The following is a 16372-nucleotide window of genomic DNA, read 5'->3' on the forward strand; positions in this document are numbered from 1 at the left end:
CCAAGGGAGAAAAAGCCACAAATCATCTGACGCCTCTAGTGTCCAAGGGAAAGTACTGAGCCAGTAGGCACAGGCCGTCCTTCAGAGAATGTCTGGCCACGGAGCTCAGTGCCTCCCAGGAACGATTCCGCAGTCTGCCTTTTTATGACTACACTGGTATTACAAAAATCCTCCCTGTAACTTCCATTCCCAAGCTGTAACCTACACGCACCTGTCAGAGTGTGGCTGCCCAAGGTGATTATTCTGCTGCAGAATGAATTTAAAAACTATTAAATCAGCAGCCTCAGTCGGCATCCATTTTGAAACAAAACGTTTTCCTGCGCCGATTCCCAAGGCATCTTGAAATGTTACCAATCAAAGACTTCATGCTCTTTTCTGTGCCTGTTAAGGGGATGTGCAAAAGTAAAGACGAGGGGGGCTGTGGAGACAATGCTTCTAATCCACAGCAGTAAACACCTGTTTTCTACACGTCGCGTGAGGAAGAAAGGCATCCACAAGGAGATCCACCACTGAATCTTCTATACCTGGGATTCTGGATAAAAAGAAAAATGATGGGGCATCTGGGTGGCTCACTGGGTTAGGCCTCTGCCTTCAGCTCCGGTCATGATCTCAGGGTCCTGGGATCAAGCCCTGCATTGGGCTCTCTGCTCAGCACAGGGCCTGCTTCCCCCTCTCTCTCTGCCTGCCTCTCTGCCTACTTGTGATCTCTCTGTGTCTAATAAATAAATAAAATCTTAAAAAAAAAAAAAATGACCCACCAACAGGAAATAGACTGGGCAGCAGGAGAAAGGAGTACTGAATAAAAACTCTGTGCTTTTGAGTTTTTCCAAAAGTTAAGATATGAATTTCCAAGGAAGTGAATATCAGTAGATGAACTAGAATTAGTAGATTAGTAGATTAACTAGGACTAAAAAAACAAAAACAAAAAAAAACCACCAACCAGGCAAAAGTTTAAGGCTATGAATATGTGATGTGAGTGTCAAGACGGTTTAGGAAGCTCTCAAGGAGATGGCTACTGCACTATTTCCTGGCCGTAGGTAAAATAATGTACCGGATAAAGAGTTGAAGAAAACTGATAAAGGACACATACAGAAAACTGACTGTGAAGTCAGTTCAGTGCTTGGGTACCACTAATTTATAAATTACAGTGGACTGGGTATTTGCAGGGCCCATCTGCTATGCTAGAATTAGATTCTGGATAAATTAATTTTAGGAGGGCACCTAGGTGGCTCAGTTGGTTAAGCACCTGCCTTTGGCTCAGGTCATGATCTCAGGGTTCTGGGATCGACTCCCACATTGGGCTCCCTGCTCAGCAGGGAGCCTGCTTCTCCGTCTGCCCCTCCCCCAAAGCTTCTGTGCACGCACCCTCTCTCACTCTGTCAAATAGATAAATAAATAAAATCTTTTTAAAAATTAATCTGAGGAATACTTTTTCATACATTGGCTAACTCCAGACAAAGAAACAAACATGAGGAAAACACGGCAGGGATGGCACACTGAAATCTGAGCGAAGAAGAGAGCAGGCGTTGCCGTGGAGGTGGGGTGAATACAGCAATGGGATAGGGCATCTGGACCCCCCCATTTTCGGCAGGGAGGGAGAACTCAACCAAAAATCAGGATTCCCAAAGCAAACAAATGTGGTGCTGGTTCTATAGCATCTTCCTGGCTCTGAGGACAAACCCACATATATTTCAATAAGACCTCAGGGGGCCCCTAGGTGGCTCAGTGGGTTAAAGCCTCTGCCTTTGGGCTCAGGTCATGATCCCAGGGTCCTGGGATCGAGCGCCATGTCGGGCTCTCTGCTCAGCAGGGAGCCTGCTTCCCTTCCTTTCTCTCTGGCTGCCTCTCTACCTACCTGTGATCTCTGTCTGTCAAATAAATAAATAAAATCTTAAAAAAAAAAAAATAAGACCTCAGGATTCTGACATAAAATTATCAAACAAGTATTAGCACATTATCAAAACTCACCATGGACACAAGGAAACAAGCCACAAACACAGATATACACCACCAAAGATTTCAGATATCAGCATTATCCAATACAGAATATGAAATAACTCTCTTTGGTGTTGCATACAGACATGAAAGATGGAGAGGGAAAAAATGAGCAAGCAAAAAAGAGACCATTAAATATATTCAGGTAGGGGCACCTGGGTGGCTAAGTCATTGGGCGCCTGCCTGTGGCTCGGGTCGTGATCCTAGGGGCCTGGGATCAATCTCCCTGCTCGGTGGGGAGTCTGGTTCTCCCTCCCCACTCCCTCTGCTTTTGTTCCCTCTCTCTCTCTCTCTCTCTGTCAAATAAATAAAATCTTAAAAATATATATATATATACATATATATACGTATATATATATATATATATTCAGGCAGACCTGAGGCAGAAATCGAGCTTCTCAAAATGAAGAATTAGGGGCACCTTGGTGGTTCAGTCAGCTAAGTGCCGGACTTCGGCTCAGGTCATGATCCCAAGATCCTGGGATGGAGCCCCATGTCAGGCTCTCCGCTCAGCGGGGAGTCTGCTGCTCCCTCTATTTGTGCTCCCTCTCAAATAAATAAATGAAATATTTGTTAAAATACTAAGAAGCATTTTCATTGAAATTAAACACTCAAAGGATGGGTTAAAAAAAAATTCAACACTACTGAAGAGAAAATTATTGAACTGGAAGCTAAATCTTAAGAAATTACCTAGAATCAAACAGAAGAAAAGGACAGGGAAGAAAATACCAATTACAAATTAAAAGACATGGAGAAGTAAAAAGAAGCTCTAACATCTGCTTATCAAAAGCAGAAGGAGCAAAGAGAGCGAGCAGGAGAGTGACAATGTTCAGAGCACCAATGGCTGGGAAATCCTGAGAGCCAATTAATGGCATGAATGTACAGATACATGACACATAACAAATACAAACACATAACAATACGGGACAAAACGCAAAAAGCCGCACACAGATCTCAAAATAAACCAAGTCATTTACCAAAGAATGACCAAAAAAAGACCTAACAGTGGATTTCCCAAAAGCAAGAATGAAAGCCACAGGACAACGAGTGGTATGTCCACCATGCCAGCAGGCAGCGATGGTCTGCTAAGAACCGAGACAGCAACACAAACACACGTTCTCATAAACCAACATCAAGAGAAACTACTGCCCGGTGATTCTGAGGGAAGACAATTCTGAAGGAGGCAGGTGAAAGGTACAGGACGGAAGAAGGGAAAAGACACAAGATATGGTGAACGTATGAAGTTCAACATACCATCTCTAAAGGGTGGCCATAGTCTGATGTGTCTGGCAAAACACGGAACTGGAATAGAGGAGGAAGGCATGAGAACAGAGACACTCCTCACTAGCTGTCCTACAAGTTTCGTACTGTTCTCAGAGGGGATGGTAAGACCTTAGGTATGGACTGAGTTCAAAACTGTGAAGCAGGCACAGTGTACTTTCACGGCAGTCACAGAAGAACAGAAACAGAATGCATTCCAAACCCATGGAGGAAAAAAAACACTGACTGAGAACACAAATCAAAAACTTCAGCAGTCAGTTAAAAAAAAAAAAAAGATTAGCAAAGAAAATGAACCAAACACATATAGTTAAGAGTGTATTAGACTATATTTCAAAAACCAAACCCCCCAACAAAAAAAGAAACAAAGAAAAGCACATTAGCCATATAATAAAAGACTGAAAGTTCTGTCTACATTAGAATCACAACTCTGTTCTCCAAAGAACACTTAAAAGAAACATGCTCAATCCCACCATTAATCAAGAAAATGCAAATTAAAACCAGAGTGGTATACTATCTTATAGCCATTAGACTGGCAACAAAATACCCAATTTGGGAAGGAAGTGGAGCAACAGATAAAAGGTGATGCATTTTTTTTTTTAAGATTTTATTCATTTCTTTTTGTGAGAAAGAGTGACGAGCAGGAGCCGGAGGGGGGAGGCAGAAGAAGAGGGAGAAGCAGACCGCCCGATGGGCAGAACCCTGGGAGCCTGATACAGGGCTCGATCCCAGGACCCTGAAATCATGACTCGAGCCCAAGGCAGACGCTAGACTGAGCCACCAGGTGCCTGTGATAGATTTTTACAAGAAGGATTTTATTAAACTAGAAAAAATAATTTACTACCATCACATGCAACAGGTGAGTCTGAACAACACAACTGAGTGCCCTGGGGAAGGCCACGCACAGTCGAGCACTCTTATCCAGCTGGAAAAGCAGCAACAGAAGCAATATCCCATCTGCGTGTGTACATAGAAATGGGAACCGTGTGCCAGGATGGAAAGCAGCCACCATCACGAAGAACGCAGTCCCACGCAGGGGATTTTCACTCTTGGTCAAGACTGTTTCTCAACACGAGCAACGGCGAGCTGACCTGGTTCTGGAGTAAACCCTTCGTGACACTGCAGGCTGGCATGCCCAGTGACACAGCCCCAGGCGGTCCCAGTGTGGAGCCACAGTCTTCCCGGAGAGAGAGCCTCCATCACAATCGATTCCACAGCCAAGGAAAAGTCCTGGCCCCAAATGGCTCCTGAACACCCTGGGCCCTGGAACCTTCCCTCATAATTTCTTCTACAAACAATTAAATTACTATGTGGAGTTTTCACTAAGGGTGAAAAATGGTGTAGACTCAAGCAGAGATTTTCCTGAATCCGGGTGGTTCTTTTTCCTGATAAATGTGCTTGTTAATTACGTGGCTTGAGAGCTCACGACGCCCTTCCCATCCTCTCCAGCGACTCTGGCAGAAGCTACCCCTTGGGCCCTTCATTTTCCACATGTCTGTACTCTGGCTGGTGTTGCCTTCCCAGTCCAATCCTGTCTCCTTCCCTCCCCAAACCAGACTTGGCCTTCCCTGGCTGATGTGGAGCAGGGGGGCCCCCTCCATGCATCAGGGCCTCACATACACTCTCAGAACAAAGCAGGAGTGACTCTGGAGAACTTCAGACCCATGACAGGTCTGCAAATGGATAAAAGGCAGAGTGTGACTTACGTGTTGTCTTTCGTACGCCCTCTGCTACGCTCCTACTTCACTGCCCTCGAAATTCAGAAGATCTATCGTTCTTCGGTCACTAGGGCTTTCCTGGAATAGTAAGGGCAGGAAATGAGAAAGGAGGCAACCGGAAGGAACCCCAGGGTCCACTGGGGAAAGAAACTCTCTTGCGCAATCATTCTTGACATTTAAAAGGGAAAAGGGCCACCAGAAGTAAGGAAAATCTCCACCATCCTCCGGTCTAAGCCATTTTTCATCCTTAACTAAAACTATTAATAGTAATTTAATGTTTTTAGAAGAAAAACTTTGAAATTTCTTCGTTATTTACAAAGACCTTTCACATGCTTTTTTTTTTTAATTTGAGCCATAAGATTTTTGAAATTTTTGAGTAGGAAAGTATTATTTTAAAGGCAGCAGCTGACATTCCCAAAGGTTAGAGAACTTTCCCACGACCGCTCCGCCAGCGACTATCAGAGAGGAAAAGAACCACGTCTGTGACTCTCGTTCCAACCTTATTCCACAACACTAAATCCTAACAGGATGGTTTCAGGCTGAGGAGCTGTACTATCATTGAATGTACTTCCTCACCCAACACATGGAGAAAGGGCTTTGCCTGTGGAGTGACAGAGCAACGGTCATAGGATTAAATGTTCATTAACCACCGACAACTCAGAAGGTAGAACACCCACACCACAATAGTTAAGAAATTCACAGATCTCGTCCACACACCCTCCTTTTCTCTTTAAGTCACAGTTATGTTTTTTTTTTTTAACATTTATCAATTATATTCTCACCAGAAAATGTCACCTTATTGTACTTGTGTCAATTGTTGCAGACTCTTTAAGAGGTTTTGGAAAGCCTTCTTCCTATAAAATGCAGATGATATTCCTGTGACTCCACAGCAAAATTACTTTATTAATCTAACCAGTCCTAAGTGACTCTGTTTCAGACTCAGTGCTAGATGACAGATGCCAAGTTATGAGAGGCCCACCCTTCAACGGATGGGGTGAGGGGGTAGTTCTGGCAAAGGTGAGGCTCCTCTTTCTTATAGTCTGGAAACACAGTTCCTGAGACAGGACCAAAGCACCAGCCGCCTTTTATTTCTTCAGGCTCTGCTCTTACTGTCTACACCACGCTGGCCCCCCAGGGTCTGGACCCCAGCCGGGAAGGTGCTCACACAGAGACCGGGGCCCATGGGGGTCCTCCCTCCTCTCAGGGACCGCAGTGCTGGCTGCCGCGGTCCAGTTTCCCCACAGGAGGGCAAGCCCGGCACCCATGGCTCGTCTTTCCCTCTTCCTGCTCTCAGCACTCAGTGATGCTTCCGGGACACGGGCTGAAGGATGAAGACACGGCGCATACAGTGAAGGCTCTTCATTTAAGTGTTTCTAACAGCGCTTCTTGGAAGTGTATGTGTGTGCTTTCCCTGCAACAACTCCCTCTGTGGCGGGCGACAGGATCCCTAAGCAGTCCAGCAAATTCTGAACAAAGTGCCGGGGAAATGGCTCCATCCCTTCCAGGAGGCTGACCGTCCCTTCGGATGCCAACCGGCTGTCACTCCGACATGAACTACACTGACATCCGGGGGCCTAACAAGCCACGACAGATTGCCCGAGACAGAAAACTTAGCTGTTAATTCTTCGTTGTTCTTCTCTAGGTGCATGTACTTAGGGGCGAGGAAAAGAGTCCTCTCAACAGATAACATTCCTTCCTACTTCTAACCGCTGATGAGAAAATAAGGAGAAAAACAGTCAAAAAAGGAGCTCCCGGGTAGCTCAGTCTGTTAGGCATCTGCCTTCGGCTCAGGTCATGATCCTGGGGTCCTGGGATCGAGCCCCGCATCAGGCTCCTTGCTAGGCAGGGAGTCTGCTTCTCCCTCTCCCTCTGTCCCTCCCCTGCTTGTGCTCTCTCTCTCTATGTCTCTCTCAAATAAATAAATAAAACCTTAAAAAAAAAAAAAAGTCAAAAGAAAAAAAAAAAAGAAACAACCCTGCAACCCCAGACACAAAGCTAATCAAAAGGAAACAATCAAAATTGTCAGACAAGAGTGGTATTTTCATGCCATAGTGGAGATGAGAGGAAACTGGAGAATGGGCCTTCCCCAGCACAGGCCAGGAGGTCCGTGCCCACGGTGTACGCACATGCACACCGCACACCACACTGTGCTCGGCGGGAATGTGGCCTGCCCTCTTTCTACTTCTTAAGCAGACTTTCTCCTTGCCAGAAATCCACACCGCAGCCTGCCTAATCCAGTTTCTCAAAAGAAACATGCCCACCAAAGCACAGCGGGTCCACCGGGCGCCCTCAGGCTCCACCTCGGGCAGTGGAGAAGATGCAGGTGAACCTCGCTACACCTGTCAACACAGCGTGCACCTGTCCTCTTGCCCCCATCCTGTCCAGACAGACCTGTCCCATCAGGGCTCTCAGATGGTAATTCCACCTCCTCAGGTAAGCAGGTGCCTGGCTCCTGATCAACCCAACCATCTGCCCCCCAACTTCCCGGGAGCCTCCACGATCTGCCCGCCACCCAGCTTTGCATCCCAGGTCCCAAGCCTGCCCACCCATCACAGTGAACGCCCCAAAGCCGTCACCCTTCACGAGACACCCTGCCCTCCCTTTCTTCTCTTGACTAACTCATGGAGGCTTGATGACCTTGGGGAATTTTTCGTGATCCCCATTCAAAGCTGGGTGAGTGCCTGAAACTTCCTATTCTCACAGCGCCTTTGCTTTTTTTTTTTTTTTTTAAGATTTTATTTATTTATTTTAGAGAGACAGAGAGACAGCACAAGCTGGGGGAGCAGCAGAGGAAGAGGGAGAAGCAGACTCCCCGCTGAGCAGAGAGCTCAATGTGGGGCTTGATCCTAGGACATCGGGACTGTGACCTGAGCCAAAGGCAGACACTTAACCACCTGAGCCACCCAGGCACCCCCTGTGCTCACTTTTAAATAAACAGCCAACATTCACGACGCACTGATGGTGTGTGCTAAGCTATAGGCATTTACCACGCGTTACTTCACCCAGGGCCCACACTAGGTCTGCAAGGGGGAGGTGGGGAAGGGACCAAAAATGGTGTGCTCGTTCAAAGATTAAGAGGACCTCTCCAAGGGAAGAATCTGGAATTCTGTATAACTGAATCAAGCCCCTTCTCAAGAAGCTCTTACCCTGTATAACCAACAGGCTCCTCCCCGCGGGGAACACATCAGCTCCAACACAGATCAGAGGCAGAATCCCTCCGCGGTACTCCATCGGGCACCCTCCGCAACATTGAGCCAATGCCTTACTGGCCACAGACCGTGGACCTGAGCTGAGGGAGGAGCGGGGACAGGAATGCCGAGGACAGCTGCCAGGCCAAGGCCCCGTGGACAGTCTCGTGAAGGGTGCGTCAGGGAGGACAGGATCTCAGGGTCTCAGGACAGCTCATCACTTGTACAGGCCCCCTTCTTCCTGCTGCAGACCCTGACCGGGCCATCAGAAATGCCGGCCAGGCTCAAAGCCATCTCTGGGCTCCACCCTCCTGGAGAAAATGTTTTTTAAAAAAGGAAAAGGCTCAAAAGGAGATGTGTAGAGCTCTCTGAAACCTAACTCAAAGTGTGAAACTCACAGGGCACGTTTAATGGAGGGAAAACAAAGCAAGAGGCGCCACCATGGGACACTATGTCAAGCACCCCCACACCAGGAGCATCCGGCAGCACTTCTCCATTCCCACCGAAGGTAGAGCAGAGCACAGAGCTTCGACCTATGAGACTTTGGCTTCATTGTGAACATCTTCCCCAAAGCAAGAAATTTTAACTAAGGAGTATGGCTGTCTGCGTCCCCATGACATGACCTCTCTTCGATCCCCAACATGCAGGGCTTCCATTCCAGTGCTCAAGCAGCGCTGGGGCTGGGGTCCAGGATTCCGCCTCACAGAAGCTGCAATGTACGTACAGACAACACAGTGTTCACGGAGGGCTCCACCGTAAGCCACAAGTCACCCGGGGGACCTATGGGCAGGCCCAGCTGGGCGGCAGGCTTGGCTACAGGATTCACACCCTGCCTCCTGTGACTCAAAGTCCCATGTCCTCCTTACAGGCATTAGATTAAAATGCACAAAAACTTACTATCTGTAAAATGGGACAATATTGGCCTTGTGAGGCTCCTGGAAGAATTCAATAAGTTAATCTTCCAACTTCTAGCCTGTGCTTATCAAAAAGCAAGCCCTCTGATTCTATTCAAGCTGAGATCACCTATTTTCAATGAGTCCAATTTAACTTCAAGATGAGAAAGAACGGGTCCCGTGTGCACCCATTCCGCCCATCCAGATCCATCCACTCCCTCACAGACTTCCACAGAGCGTCTGTCACACACAGAGCTCTGGGGCAGGCCCCGCGTGGGAGGTGAAGACAGGAGCAACAGAGCCCACGGCGGTGCGCAAAGACCACCACCAGGGCATCATCAGCCACAAATACAACGTGCCGGGCCCTATTCTAAGCACCGTGTGTGTGCATGTGTGCTCTCAAGCCACACAATGACCCTTCAAGGTAAGCAGTATTTATTATTCCAGATGAGAAACTGAGGCAGAGAGGACAAGGCACTTGTTCTAGGTCACACAGCTTCTAACAGGCAGAGTTGGGATTCGTCCCACCGCTGCGTGATTGCAGAGTCCTGTGCTCTTAACCACCCGACACACTGCCTCCCCCGACACCAGACCACAAAGAACTAGAGCAGGGACAGGCTAAGAAACAGGTCCAGCAGGAACAGAGAGCACAATGTCACGAATGGCCCGTACTGTCTTTACCCGTAACAGAGAGCACGCGCCCTTTAACTAGAGAACGACACGTTCAGGCACACGGTCCCAGCCCAGACTGAACATGGTGCACAGCACCTCGGTGCACACGCACTGAAGGGAAAGGGGTGGGCTAGGCACCTGGGTGTCCATCACTAGTCCTCCCGTCAACAACCTGCTTGACCTCTCTGCGGCACTGTCCTCCCTGTAGGGATTTAATGAGATGCCCCACGTACAGAGCTTACTTCCAGTACCTGCCACTGAAGACTGTCAAGTCAATCAATCAATCAGTCAATCCATCAAACTGCAAACTGCATCGAGACTCAGTCCTGAGCCAGATGAGAAAACCCCAGCTGGCAGACAGCACCAGTCTGCAGGCTAGGAAGCGCGCGGCCCGTAGGATCCAAAATATGCTGCAGACTCAGGAAAGTATCAATAGGTGTGAACGGTTGTAAGGAACTATAAACCCATGCTACACAACGCCAAGGAAGGAAAGTCCCCCACAGCTGTGCTGTGCTGCCGGCCTCCTCCGCTCTGGGTCCTGTGATGGGCGCTGGACGGAGGTTATTCAAGCTTCAAACCCCTCAGATGACCCTGACGGTACAGACGGGGATGCTCAGCCTCAAAGGGGGGAAGTGAGGAGCTCCACGTCACACTGCAGACAAAAAACAGAGTCTGTTGCTCCAAACTGAAAGACTCAGCTGCAAGATGAGCAGGGACATCATCTCAGGGTCAGACACGGCCTTGACACCAACACTCAGTGCGATCTGTGTCTCATCCCCATGGTGCGTCCTGTACCTCAGAGGAGCCCAAGTCACTGACAGGTCATGACACGGCACCCACGTATTCTAGTACAGACCTCACTCACCATCCAGCGGGCACATGTCAGAGAGGAGTCATTCACAACTGGCTGTGGTGACCCCGACATGACCAGACATCCGCACCATAGGTCCTGGGGCTGGGACAACAGTGACATCAGTGGTGCACACAGAGCTTGTGTCTGGCATGAGATTGGTTACAGGAGGAGAAGGTACATGAGGATACCTCGTCTGGTCTCGTTTACAGCACAGCATCCTCGTCACAGACAGCACAACCCACGACCAGCAAGCTTTCTCACTTATGGTTTTCTCTGTGTCCTGCCCTCAAGGAAAACAGAAGGCAACCACAAAGTTCACTGTAAAAACTGTAAAAACTGTAAAGACGTAAATCTGGTCTAATACTTCTGAAGCAGGAACCCTGTCCCTGGGGTCGAGTCCACACTGGTTGCCACCGCGTCCTCAGCACAAGAGCCTTCAAAACCTATCGGTGGACGCCTATACCCAGCGTCATGCACACCTGCACAGGTGACACGGCAGGCCGGGCTGCCTGACAAAGCGCCACCTACCCCAGTCCAGCCGGCCTCAGCACCAAACTGCTCTTAGAAACTGGACAGTTCAAGAAACGTAGGGCTACAGGAGATTGGACTTTCTGAGTTTGGGGGTGGGGGGAGAGCAGAACAAACACATATTTTAGGCGCAAAAAATGCCCCCAAACCTCTTTGACTCTTCAAAATATTTGCCCATATACTGAAATACTTAATGGCCTAAAATGTGCCCTCTGATCTGCTATTTCAGAAACACGAATCATGAATTTCAAGAACACACTGTGAGCCTTGTGCCGGGTGCCGCTGACAAAAGAAGACCAAGGCCAGAGTGCCAGCAGCTCTACTGGAGACACAGGCCGTAAACAAACAACTAGCGTCCTGCACAATGAGGGCTTTCAGCAGAGCAGAACCCAGGGCAGGAGGGCACAGAGCAGGGGAGCAATCAGGGCAGCCGCACACTTCAGCCCCACGGTGTAAGAAAGGACGTTCCTCTTCTCCATGTGCTTTGCAATTTCTTCATCCAGTCCTCATCATTTTCTTCCAAGTGAACAGCAGCCCAGGCCATCTACACACTAAATACTTCAAATCGTCACCAGATCTGCAGTGCTCATCCTAGTCCCCCATGAAGAACCACACAGTGCCTGAGCCGTCCCAGGGTTTTCTGGCCACAGTGTTTCCATCGAGACCCCTGGCCTCATAGCCAAACTAAAACTGCATCTCATTTTCTGTCCAAAAGTCTTTTTTTTTTTTTAAGACTTTTTAAAAATTTATTTGAGAGAGAAAGCATGATCGGGGTAAGGGGTAGGGAGAAGCAGGCTCACCGCTGAGCAGGGAGCCCGATGTGGAACTCGATCCCAGGACCCCGAGATCATGACCTGAGCCGACGCCAGATGCTTAGCCAACTAAGCCACCCAGGCGCCCTCTATACAAAAGCCTTACAGATAAAAGCCAAATGAATGAATGACACTATCAAGAGAAATTCACTTTATTAGATTATTTCAATGTTATCCATATCCAAGAAAGCACCCTGTGCACTTGAAAGGAACAGGCATAAATATAAAGTCACAAAATGAACAAAAGAAGTTGATTTTCCAACCACGAGATAATGGTTTGTTGTGCTTGAATATTAAAACAATTTTTTAAATTTCTGATAGCCAGAGCTCAAAGGGAAATGGAGCAGACCATCTAATTCGGATCAAAGAAAGAATATAAAAGGGCTTTTTTCCCTAAGTACTGAAAAACCAAATCACCCCCTTTTTCAAAAAATTTTATTTATTTATCTGAGAGAGGGAGAGAGAGAGAGGGAGAGCAGGCATGTGCACAAGCCTGGGGAGGAGAGGGGCAGAGGGAGAAGCAGGCTTCCTTCCCGTTGAGCAAGAAGCCGGAGGCAGGACTTGATCCCCGGACCCTGAGATCATCATCTGAGCCGAAGGCAGACACCTCACAGACTGAGCCACCCCGGTGCCCCCAAATCATCTTTTTTTTGACAATACAAGTAGAAGCACTGTTACAGGGTTTCTTACATCCTTACTAAGTAAGAGCTAGGAACACAGTAAAGTGTACCTCAAAGAAGGTACTCACGCAGACACTGAAACACAGGAGAAAAGATAACTTCTCCTTCTATCAGGTTTAAAAACATTAAAGAAGAGGACTTACTGATCCTCTTGGTATCACAGAGAGGTTAGTCCCCAAAACAAGGCCTTCTGGGAAAAACCACTCGAATGTGATCTCTTATACAAAATCCCAGAACTAACTCAAATAAAAGGTTTTCAGAAATTTCAACAACTGTTTCACAGTTCAGAAAGCTACGGCCTCATTCGGCTGGAGCAGGCCCTGCTTCTAGGTCAGCCCCGCCACACGAAGACCCCGTCATCAGGCATCTAACCAGAAGGGGAGCACTCACCCCTAAAGCGTGCACCTGACTTTATTTTCTATCTTAAAAGGAATATACACAGGTACCTTAAGTCTCTTTTCTCGGTTTTTATTTTTCTTAATAGTAACAAGCTATTCCATTCATTTGGGGGAAGTGCCACACTTTGTACATCATTTTACCATTATAAACTCCCTTATCCTTGTAATTCCAAGTGACTCCTAAGCGCCACAAAGAAACCTAGAAGCCCACTGCCTGAAATACCACGTTGGTCATCCCGAGGCATTCAGAACGGGGTGCGCAATAAAAATGGTACAAGGGTGTGACAGACAGGCACCCCCGTTCCTCCTTCCATGGGTCTACTCACATGATTACTGCTGAACCAGGGATAAGAGTTGGCCACGACACCACATACGGAAAAGGTCTTCCCAAATCCCCAGAGTAGCAGCCAAACTAGGGTCTGCAGGCTGCACAGCTCTTACCTGCCCATTCCACCAACTGCCCCACAGAGGGGGCACGTGGAGTCCACTCATCCCACCCAGCGACCTCCCTTCTTTCCCTTGTCTGCTGCTGCCAGGACCTTCCCTACTGCAGAAGACCAGAATCTGCCCCCCCAAAATATGCCTCTTTGGCCCAAGGGCCATTGTGAGCCAATTATTTGGAAAAACAGTGGACACAAAAGCAGCTCAGAAAACAGAGAAGTTACGCTTTCGTAAGGGAAATGTACATGTACAAAGGAAATCTCCATTCGCAAGGATGTCTCCCTCTATGTACCAGGAGGAGAAGGATAAAAAAGAAGACTCACAGAAGACCCTTACCCACTGAGAGGGTGGCTGGCTTGCTTGCTTCCTTGGCTTGCTGTACTTTTCCTGATCACCTTCCCATCACCCGCCCTCCACACCTGGCTTTCTTTGTTTTAGCTGAAGACGGTACGTAAGCCCAAATTTAGTCCCTTCTATGAGCTACTCTTCCCATGTACATATGAGATATACACATTAATACAGTGCTTTTCTCCTGTTGATCTGTCTTTTGGTACTGGGGCCCTAGCTGAGAACCTAGAATGGGAACCTAGAAGGCAGAAGGACAAGATTTTTTTCCTCCCCCACACTCATCATCCAAAGCTTGCAAGTAACTTCTGGGGTACCTTGCCAGTAACAATCCCACTGTCTCCACTGACCGAGCACTTGGGATGTGCCAGACCTCAGCCTAGTCCTAGCAACAGCAAGATAAAGTGGGCACTATTCCCCCGATTTTACAGACAGGACAACGAAGGTCAGAGAGGAAGGGTGAGAAACCAGCTTGTAGGTGGCACAGCCAGGACTGCGACCCAGATTCTGTGGCCAGATTCAGGCATGAGACTGAATTACTCACATTCATGTGTGTAGTTAAACTCTGTGTCAACTCCAAGTATTTTTAAAAGCCATAAAAATGCTAGAGCTTTGCTTTCTACATCACCTCCAACAATCCTCCCCCAAATTACTGGGAAGATGGCTTTTACGTATTCCACCTCAGACGGGTCCATCCATCTTTTCCTAGGGCTACCTGGTTCAGTTTTGGATGTCCTGCACTTGCTACAACCGTGGGAGAGACGGGTAACTGGTCTCTTTCAGCATGAGAGCCACTGAATACGTCAGCCCGTGTGGGAATCCACTGAGGGCCATCACTAGTCCTGGTACTGAGTTAGCTGCCAGGACTGGTCTGCTCAGCACCGTCTCAGGGGACCTCCAAGTGTGCTGGGGAATCCCAAAATGCCCACTGACAAAGGAGATTGATGCCATATACACCCAAAGAATGAGATATTGAGGGGCGCCTGGGTGGCTCAGTCATTAAGCGTCTGCCTTCGGCTCAGGTCATGATCCCAGTGTCCTGGGATCAAGCCCTGCCATTGGGCTCCCTGCTCCGAGGGAGGCCTGTTTCTCCTTCTCCCACCACCCCTGCTTGTGTTCCCTCTCTCGCTGAGTCTCTCTGTCAAATAAACAAAATCTTTTTTAAAAAGCAAATGAGATATTGATCTTGACAAAAAGACGTATGGAGCCTGAGTACAGTGAACACAGGGTCTCGTTAAGGAAACTAACATCTCCATGTCATGTTCTAAGCACAGAAACATCAGGCAACTATTAAACTATTAAAACCTCCCTGGAATCTTTGACAAAATAAGACAGTGAAAAATAAATGGAGAGAATTTCCTCCAAGAAATTCTTTCATTTTACTTTGGGTTTACATTCTTTTTAAAATTTGACAGAAACAGCACAGGTCAGGATTACAGGGTTGTTGTTGTTTTTTTCTTTAACTCAAAATTTTGTAACAACGAATTCCTTTTTTTTCCCCTTTATATACTAGTGCTCCTTCACTGTGGTTTTCGGCGTGGTAGTCCACAGTACTCACGAAGTCAGTAAGCGTGCAAGGACAGCACAAGGCTCTGGGAAAGGACAGTTCACCAACGTGTCTGATAAATCCATCGGCTTCAAATCTGAATGCAAAATTGAGTAACAGGAAGATTCCCCGTTTAGCTCTCAGTTCATCTGAGTCATCAGTTGTCAACATACAATATTTAACCTCCTCAGAGGCTTTTAAAAGGTCATTATTTCTAAATGCGTTTATACACATACCTAAGTATACGTTCACACGATTTCTTAATAATTTTCCTTGTAGGGAGTAATAATAGCGATTCATTATTATAAAAGAGAACATATATAAACCTATTAAGAAAAACATTTAGTCTTGAATAAAAAACATAAAATATACATATGACATTGTACATATATATGCACATTTATATGACTCAAATTGGGAAAGGGGGAAAATAGAAATGCTTTAATAAATACATAGCTAAATGAACCATGGTACATTTAATATGAAATCCCATATTCCTGTTAAAAAAGAGACAGTTATCTGTATTTTACAGGGACTTCCATGATGAATTAAAAACTCTGAAAACCACAAATTGCGCTCCCCTACACATTCAAACCCTCCCATACTACGTACCTATTTGTCTGTCTACAGGCATGCACACACAGTGAAAGTCCCCAAAGCCACCCAACGGGAAGTGGTTACCCCTGGGGCGGGAAGGGGGATGGAGGAGAAGATCGTCAAGTGGACTTTGTCAGCACTGTTCAAATCTTTCAGGAGATGTACTCATGGGTCACTTGCAGAACTAAAAATAAGTTAAAATAAACCATTTGGCATCCTAACAACTCGCCAAATGGACCTGCGCTCAGTGTCACCTGGTATTAAAAGCATGTAAAGTGAAGCAAAGCCAAATTTTCCTATTAAATCAACGTTAGCAAAAAAAAGTTTTCAACACTAATGAGGATCGGGTAAAACCTCTGACCATCCTGTACCGAGATCATAAAATGCTTCTGCCCTTTGACCCAGCTCCACTTGAAACCTCAAGGAGA

The 16372-nt window shown here is 47.2% G+C and overlaps 1 protein-coding gene across 3 annotated transcripts in view; it reads right to left on the minus strand.

The window, feature by feature from the left end:
* Positions 1–5069, minus strand: part of SGMS1 (sphingomyelin synthase 1) — a 179565-nt gene extending 174496 nt beyond the window's left edge. For all 3 annotated transcript variants that reach the window (XM_032883013.1, XM_032883017.1, XM_032883011.1), the window contains exon 1: positions 4980–5069. The gene's annotated coding sequence lies outside the window, so the exon portion shown is untranslated. The remainder of the gene's footprint in view (positions 1–4979) is intronic.
* Between the last annotated feature and the right edge of the window lie 11303 nt (positions 5070–16372).

The sequence above is a fragment of the Lontra canadensis genome, unplaced genomic scaffold (genome assembly GCF_010015895.1).
Source record: "Lontra canadensis isolate GAN:19392208 unplaced genomic scaffold, GSC_riverotter_1.0 scaffold85, whole genome shotgun sequence".
Classification (NCBI taxonomy): Eukaryota; Metazoa; Chordata; class Mammalia; order Carnivora; family Mustelidae; genus Lontra; species Lontra canadensis.